This window comes from Lycorma delicatula, chromosome 7 (assembly GCF_047948215.1).
Source record: "Lycorma delicatula isolate Av1 chromosome 7, ASM4794821v1, whole genome shotgun sequence".
In the NCBI taxonomy this organism is placed as follows: domain Eukaryota; kingdom Metazoa; phylum Arthropoda; class Insecta; order Hemiptera; family Fulgoridae; genus Lycorma; species Lycorma delicatula.
In genome coordinates, this window is record NC_134461.1 from 78,320,394 (window position 1) to 78,329,687 (window position 9,294).

The window sequence follows — 9,294 nt, forward strand, 5'->3', positions numbered from 1 at the left end:
ATGATTACCAAAAGTTTCTAATATTATTTGGATTAAATTTGCTCAAAATAGTGTTTTTTAATAAAATTTATTGTGTTTTTTTATATAAAAATGAACTGCACATAGATTATAAATTAATTATTTAAATTAATAGTTACTAATATTTCAATATAAATAAAAGTTATTTCTTTACATTGAACATAATATAACAGTACTGAATAATTTAATCAAGAGTTCAAACATCTGAATACTGCTATAGTTTACATAGATTATTTCATTAATTTCTCCATTTACAAAGTGTGTGAGCAATCCTTCTAGAAGTAAATAAAATATCCTGAAATAACATTTATTGTCCTTGTTAGTATAATTTGGCAGCATATTTTAAGCTGATTTAATCATTTGTGACTAGGTTATTTGTAATAAAAAAAAACACTTCCCTAATGGAATTGGTATTGCAGTTTCTATAATATAGACTTAAATATTGAAAAATGGATTAAGTCAAGAACACTCGCCTTGCTATTTTGGATAATTTTCTAACAAAAAAGAGTTGAGTTAGGAAACCAAAATATTGGTATATAAGACATTATTAAATAGTTACAAGTTATTTAATATGCAGTTATTTTCACATAATTTTCTTATTAGCAAAACATTAAATTTTCACTGTAGACTTAAAAAAAGCCATTAAACTTACATAAATCATTCGATTGCAAAACTTTTTATATCCAAATAAATGTTGTTCTGACATGTAATGTTAAACCTGTTATACCAGGTTTTTGTTAAAATGAAAAAGTGTGCTGTACATCGATATCAGATTACTATTTTTCTTAAAGTTTGAAAAAAGAATATTAATGCTTACAAAAGCACAATTTAGGTGCCTTTTTTTAAGCTACTTAACTGTAAAGGTTTTGCATTTATGCTTGGAACAACAGATTTTGCTGCAACCTTTTCAATATATTTACACTTCAGAATTAGATGTTTTATGTGCTTTAAGTTATCATCATGTAAACAAAATATTTTATCTGTCTAATTTGCAATTTGTTTTGATAATGATAAAATTGAACAAGTCTGATAAGAACTTCTGATAACCTTTTATAACAAACATAACATTACAAACTATTGTTATCATGACAAAATTAACAAACTGCTTTTTGGTAACAATAAAAGTAAACAAGTTTGATAAAGTCTACTATGAAATACTGATTTTAAATAAAGTTAAATTATTAACTTTCTGATTAACGTTATTACAACATGATGTTGTAATTCATCCTCTGAAATCTCACCGAAGTCATTTTCTTCCATTTTACCTTCAAAATAATTAGCATCTCATCTCAAAATTTTAATCTTTATCTTCAAATAATCTTTTATGTCATTAAGTTTGGTTACTGTCATTTTTTTATATTTTGAGATATTTATTCAAAACAATATTGGTGGTACCTTTACCTCACTTTGAAATTTATAGCCAGATTCACCTTTAATAAAGACAGTATTTTTGTAAGTACCTCATAATAATATCACTACATAATTTAGAACTGAAATTGCTATTCTCTGCATTTTAGAACATCTGCTAACTTCTTTCGTTTCTAAAAATTCTTCTGACAACACATTCAGTTCCAAAAAGAAATATTATTATTGAATGTTTCAAAATCTTTTAAATATTCTTCTGGATTTTTAATAGTACATTTTTCCTAAAAAAACATCTATTCTAACTTATAAAATTCTGATAGGTAGGATAAATTAATTCTCAACTATTAAAAATGTAAGAATAATTTGTTTTAGATTTTATGATACTTCTTTGCTTAACCATTTAATAAGCTTAGCAATTATTATTTTGTTCTAATACTCGATCTGAAAACAGTGTAATTAAGTCAGTATTTGAAATTTCTCTTTTATGTAACCTATGCAGAACTGTGGATAATTCTTGCTGGGGATTTATTTTTAAATTTATCTGAAGTCCATTCATAAAAAAAGTTTTAAAAAAAAATTTGTTTTTTTATTTTGAAGGGCATAGATATGACCTAAAAATAGTAAAATTGTGTAAAAAAAAAATGTACCTTGCATAATAGAAATCCGGGTCAGGAATCTTGGGCAATATTAATTTTTTTTGGCAATTGTAATTAAAAATTACTTCATTTTCTGAACATTGCTTCATATTTATATAAAGTTCACCTACTGTATGTATTGTACTGTCTGTATTTTTAAAGAATTAAGTTTTTCAGATTGATTTTGAGCTTTTATTTTCTCTTAAACATTTTAAACATAATAAAAAACCAGTTTCAATCAGCTGTTCTCCAAAATAATAATAATATCTTTGTTATTTATTTGTATTGTAATATTAATTGTATAAAAGTTCCAAAAGTCTAGATTGCTGGAGAACATAAATGGACATAACAGATTTGGAAAATGGAAATTTTTCATTGGTCTTGATAGGTTTTGAAAAATTCTGCATTTTAAACTCAATTTTTAATCTATTCATAGCTGTTTTCTCACTTTTTAAGCTCTTTAGATGGATAGAGAATAAAAAAAGAACAGATATCAATATTTTTATTTTGTATCAAAACAGGATTTATAACTATTTAGTCTATGTACTGACCTGAAGGAGTAGATCCCACCATGTGATGATTCCGGTCGCCACCCCACCCCCTTCATACCTCGCCCTGATGGACTTTACCAGAGATCATCTTCCGAACCCACAGACTGAATAACTTCTCTCAGTTAACAGCTTGGCCTCCGTCAGGATGCCATCAATGAAAATGCCACAAATGACATTTATATCAGTGTAAGAATGTACTATCAATAAACACAAAACAAAACCAAAAACTACTTGAATGAACAGAACTGAGAAGAAATAAAATATTTAAATTTTGAGCTATAGCCGTACCAATGAAATAAAACGAACAGAACAAAAACAAAACTATGGAACGCCTATCTTGGCAACAAGAGAATTCCCAAGCGGTCTCTGATCACCCTAGTAACTCGAACTCCCCATCCTACAGCTCTCTGCAATTTACCGAAGAACTAAATATTTCATGAAGTTCTCCACAATTGACCATTCAGCCTGGCTTTTCCAGTTAACATTTATCTATCTAAATAGATCCAATATCCTCGAGCTACCTCACTATCTTTAATTGTCTTTCATCATACTGATGACAGACATATAAAACATGAAAGGCATCATCTATTATGCCACACCACAGAGCTGAATCAGCCAGGCTAAAATGAGCAAACTTATCCCTAAAAGTACTATGGTCTAAAAGAAACTGATCTATATTCTTGTTAGAGGACACCTAAGAGGCACCCCATAGACTCCTCACATCAGGGTAAAGACCATGAGAGTAACACCTATCAGCCGTCTCATCCCACCTTGTCTGCCACAATTAAAATCCACCTTTCTCAATCGCTCTAATTCTAGCAGAAGTTAGTTGATCCAACTTCCTTGTGAAATAGCTTTGTTGATGCTCAAGTGCAAGAACATCAATAGGCTTTATTCCAGCAATCACCATGACAGCCTCACAAGAAATTGTACGGTAACCACCTGTCACCGTAACAACAAAAGGTGCTGGGCCCTCAACAAAATGTCCCTATAAGTTTTAAATTTTACCCTATCCACCCAAATAGGTGCACCTTACAATATAATTGCCTTACACCACTCTTATAGAGGATATTCATACTCTTAAAATTCAGATCCCAATTTGGATTAACCACATGTCGAAGGCACTACTGACCTTCTTTGCAACATACTGTAAATGCTCCTTAAAAGTTTTTGTCAAGAAGCACCCCCGAGGTACTTCTGAACCTCAACATATCGAATTTGATGGCCTGACACTGAAACACGGACTCACTGTGTCATACCCAAATAGCCCTTCAGCTACATCTTGTTGGTTTTATCCGAGCTGAATGCCATCTTGATGGCCCTACAGCTCAAGTATCCTGTATGCTCAAGAGGCACAGAGTTCAACCTTATTCCAGAAACATCCTTCGACCAGCAGCAGCTCGTCATTGGCATAAGTGACAACGCAACAGCCATTGGGCAACCTCACCTCATCCGCATCAAAGAATCAAACTCCGCAACCCATAATAAGGGGTCCAGCACATGTCAAGTTTAAGGGTTGTCCAGGACAACCCTTAAACAGTATCTTCTCCACTTTGTGGCCACCTTTACAAAGCAGAATGTCTTGATGCCCAAAGTAGCCATGCATTACCTGTATTTCATTTTTGGTACACCCATGTCTCTGTAATTGAAATAAAACATAAGACCACCACAGATTGTTAAATGCCCTGGATATGTCAAGGAAAATCCCCAAGACATACCCAGAACTACTATTCTTCACAATGCTTAAAACTTATAAAATAGCACCTTTTGTCCCCTTACCAGAATGAAAGCCATACTGACGCTCCATCAATAACTACTGCGATGTCAACCTCTCATTAATAAGCAGATATAGTATCTTCTCAAAGACCTTCCCAATAACCTAAGAGTTCAATATGAGGAACTAACAGTGGGATCCTTGCTGCCACCCTTAAACAACAATTTAACTGTTTCCTATTTCCAACAAATTGGAAAATAGCCAGCAAATAATACTTTGTTAAATACTTTAGTGAATATTCCCACACTAAGTTCACTGAACAAACAAGGAACTCCACTTGTAATTCCATCAAAGCCAGGAGCTTTACCTTTACCAAAACTACAGATTATCTTGCGCACCTTCACCTCAGTAACTTCTGAAAACAAAACATCCATGCAATGAGAAGCAACATCATTTTGAATATGATAAGTGGTTTCTACAGCCAAATGATGGTCTGGCTAAAGATCATCTAACAAAGTACATAGTATCACAGTTTTATCTAAGCTCACTCCTTGCCTGGTCGAGAGAGCAGACAGAAGAATGTCCTTCTTTCGATTATGCCCTAGAAATTGGTAAACATCACCCCACGGGTCTTTTGTTAACCTTGTTCCTGAACAAAGGAATGCCAAGAATCACATTTGGCTTGTCTTACCTTGTGATAACAACATCTGAGCTCCCTAAAAGCTCGAAGCCAAATCTGCTTGCCACTCAGGGTCACTCTCACTTTGAGAGGACCTCTGTAAACAGAGAACAGATGACTTCAGCTCAGTAAGTTCATGCATCCAACAAGGGACCACCCTCTCCCAACCCAAACTGCAGGGAATGAAACACTCAGTGGCATCAATGAAATCCTGCCGATAACTGACCTGCCAGGTCCTCAAGATCAAGACCAACCAGACCTCTGGCCAAAAGAATTGTAACAGACCTCCGCCAATTGACTTTCCTGTGCAGAAAACACCTCTGCTGAACTGGGAAATTACACCTATAACCATCCCTCAGGCCACCAGTGATCTTGAAGACAATAAGTTGCTAGAGCAATCATCAACAACCTTCCAACCACAGGCACATGCAGGAATGTATCTTCCAACCTTGACATCAATATTGGTGCAAGCAAATTGCCTCCTACCATCCACTATACCAGTATATGTTGGACAATAAAACCTTCAACCACTTCACCACTGTCATCAATATAATCACTATGCCACATAAGTGATTTAGCATTAACATTGGCACCAATAACAATAGAACTATGTTCTGAAAACTGAAGAATTTTCTCCAAGACCTCAAGATGATGCTCAGCATGGTCCCAATACTGGAAATAAGAATTTACAACATATAGATGTAAGTTCTGAATATCAACCCTAACAACAACATGATGATTGTTAGAGAGCTGTCACAAGAAGACACAACTTATTTCTCTTCTGTACAAAACAGATATGCTGTCAGAGCCACAATAATATCGTTTCCATCCTGCAAAACCCAGCAGGTCACCAGATGTAATATTTGGATGCTGCAACAAAACATCTAGCTTACATTTTTTATTTTTTTTTATTTAACCTTTACATTCTTCAGAGATGAAGCTGAATGATTTGTAGCGTGTGTGAAAATGCCATCTGACCGGGATTCAAACCCGGGACCTCCGGATGAAAGACCAAGACACTACCCACACGCCACAGAGGCCTACTTACTTAAACTTACTAATTTACTTATCAGCTTACTTAAGGCCACTTTACGTAACTCAGTTTGAACAATAATTAAAATACATCTCAACAGCTCTGAAGTATGATCCACACCTTGCTGTCAACAGAGTGCTTATGATCTTTCCTCAACCTTTAACAATTTATACATGATGGAGGCTCAACCTTTTTGAGACAGTCCTCACACTTATGTCCCTCCTCACAGCAGTGGGCACAGATAACGAGCAGATCACAGAACTTAGTCTTCTTGTGACCATACTGACAACACTTAAAACACCACTAAACATCGAAATACTCCCTGATTCTGTAAGAAGCAAAATCAATGAACAGCCTCCTTCCACCAAGGAAGATTATCACCAACAATGGACCCACCTCAAACACCCCGTGGCAGTGCTCTGCATCGCGCCTTTCCATTTTAAATAAAAACTGCCTGGACTTAAATGGGTGTTCTGACATCAACTCATCCTCAGCTAGATGCTGGTCAATATATACATACATTATCATCTAATCACTAATGATAATGTATAATTTAAAACATAGCATAATCGAATTTGTTTTTGTAATCTTATCAAAAATATATTACAAATACAGTATTTTTTTACTTTCTGCACAAAACATACATAATATTATTAAAGATAATATAAAAAAGTGTAATTAAGATAAGCACAATGAATCTTACTGCAGTTCAAAATATTCAACATTTTTGTATAACCTGCAGCTCAAAACTAGAAAACTCAAGTTATGCCTACTTATTAAAAATGACAGATTGATTTGCAGAATCTTATTTAAAAAATAAATAAAAATTCATTCTATCTCCTCTCAAAGAAAACACAATCTAGTCCAGACCACAAGTTTATAAAGTTTTTTGTAATCTTATAAATAAAGATATTATAAAAAAAATATTTCTTTACTTTCTGCATAAAACATACATAATATTATTAAAGATAAAATAAAAAAAGTGTAATTAAGATAAGCACAATGAGCCTTACGTGTTAAGTCAGTATAAGTATCACTTTCAATTTCATTCTAATATAGTACTTTTCTGAATTAAAGAGTATTTTATATATGATTCAACTTAATCATTTTCTGTTAAAATATGTTTTTTTATTAATACATATTCCAAAAAGCTTTTGAGTAATATAGAATTATTTTGTTAATAAATGACATTCACCATTCTTAAATGTTTTAATTTGCACTGTATTACAGTCAAAAATATGAAATCTAAGCATCATTGCAAAAATTACTCTTTTATCTATATATATAAAAATGTTAAGTTCGTTTGTGTACGCTTCAAAAACTCAAAATGTTCTGCACCGATTGAGCTCAAATTTTAGCACGATATATAACCCGCATCAAAGATTGTCTTCATCTATTTTTAATATATCTATCTATTTTTAATTTGGAAATGTAAACAAAGGAAAACCAATCAGATCAATGCAAGATGGCCGCTGTCAAACACAAAGACCAAATTTCTTTGAATTATATTTAACAGCCAAAACATCTGTATTTTATTAAAAAAAAACAAAAAACACCAAAACAAAAAGAAAAGCCACCAAGGATGACTTACAGTAAATAAATTAAAACACCCAACTTTCTTATACCCCAAATAGACTTAAGACTATGCAAACAAAAAAAGTCGAAATAACCAAATACACAGAAAATAATATCCCTACATAATGACCAAAAAATCCTTTGTTAGGTTAAATATTCACTTTTGTCTGAATTTACAACTAAGCATTGATAAATATTGAAGACAAGTGCTTAGCTAACGCAAATAAAGTTCTTAGTCAATTGGGAATGCCGCACCCACCCGAGCTGTGATTGCTTCATTTGATGTGGATTTACCCCGTGAACAGTTACAACATTGGTGATCTTCAGTCATATGTCGAATCAAACATTCCCAAATTAACACGTGAACAGAAAGGCATTTATGATCGCATAATGCAAGTGATAAATGACGGAGTTAGGGGGATCTTGTTATTTGATGCGTCATGAGGACCTGGGAAAACATTCCTCATTAGATTGATTCTAGCAACGGTTCGATCAAAAAATGACATAGCCTTAGCTCTTGCTTTGTCTGGAATAGCTGCGACATTGTTACCAGGTGGAAGGACTGCGCATTCAGCTCTGAAGTTGCCATTAAACATGCAAATCATCGAGACTCCCACGTGCAATATTTCCAAAGCATTCTGTATGAAAAAAGTATTACGAAAATGTAAACTCATTGTTTGGGATGAATGCACGATGGCACATAAAAAATCGCTTAAAGCTCTTGATCGATCGTTACGAGATTTGCATGGAAACGTTCAACCATTCGGGATTGCTTTGATATTGCTCGCAGGAGATTTTAGGCAAACATTGCCTGTAATTTTTCGATCGACACCAGCAGACGAAATAAATGCTTGCCTGAAATATATAAAACACTGTGGCGACACGTACGTACATTGCAGTTGATTACGAATATGCGTGTCCAGTTGCAGAATGATCCATCAGCTGAGATATTCTAACGACAGTTACTGGAAATTGGAAACGGACAGTTGCCAGTCGATGAGACGTCTTGACGAATATCATTTCCTGATAATTTTTGTAATTTAGTAACATCGAAAGAACTGATCGAAAAAGTATTCAAATTAATCATAGAAATCACGTTTGGCTCAGTGAACGAGCTATCCTTGCCGCAAAGAATAAAGATGTCTATCAACTTAATAATGTTATTCAATCCAGCATTCAAAGTGAGGAAATTACAAGTCGATAGACACCGTTGTGGAAGCAGATGAAGTAGTTAATTATCCAACGGAATTTTTAAACTCACTTGATCTGCCAGGGATGCCACCACACATATTAAAATTGAAAATAGGTGTGCCAATTATCCTGTTGCGGAATATTAATCAGCCAAAACTCTGCAACGGCACGCGACTTGCAGTTAAGAAATTGATGAATAAGTGGAAGCAACGATTTTAACGGTGCCTTTCAAAGGTGAAGATGTCCTCATTCCTCGAATACCCATGAACCCGACCGATACACCATTTCAATTTAAAAGATTGCAATTCCCAATTCGATTGGCATTTGCAATCACAATCAATAAAACTCAAGGTCAATCTTTAGAATTGTTTGGTTTAGATTTAGATGCGGATTGCTTCTCACATGGACAACTGTATGTACGTGTTCCCGAATCGGCAAACCAGATAGCCTTTATATCTACGCAGACAGTGGAAAAACAAAAAAATATTGTATATCCACAAGTATTGCAAAATTAAACTTCTATGAAACGTATG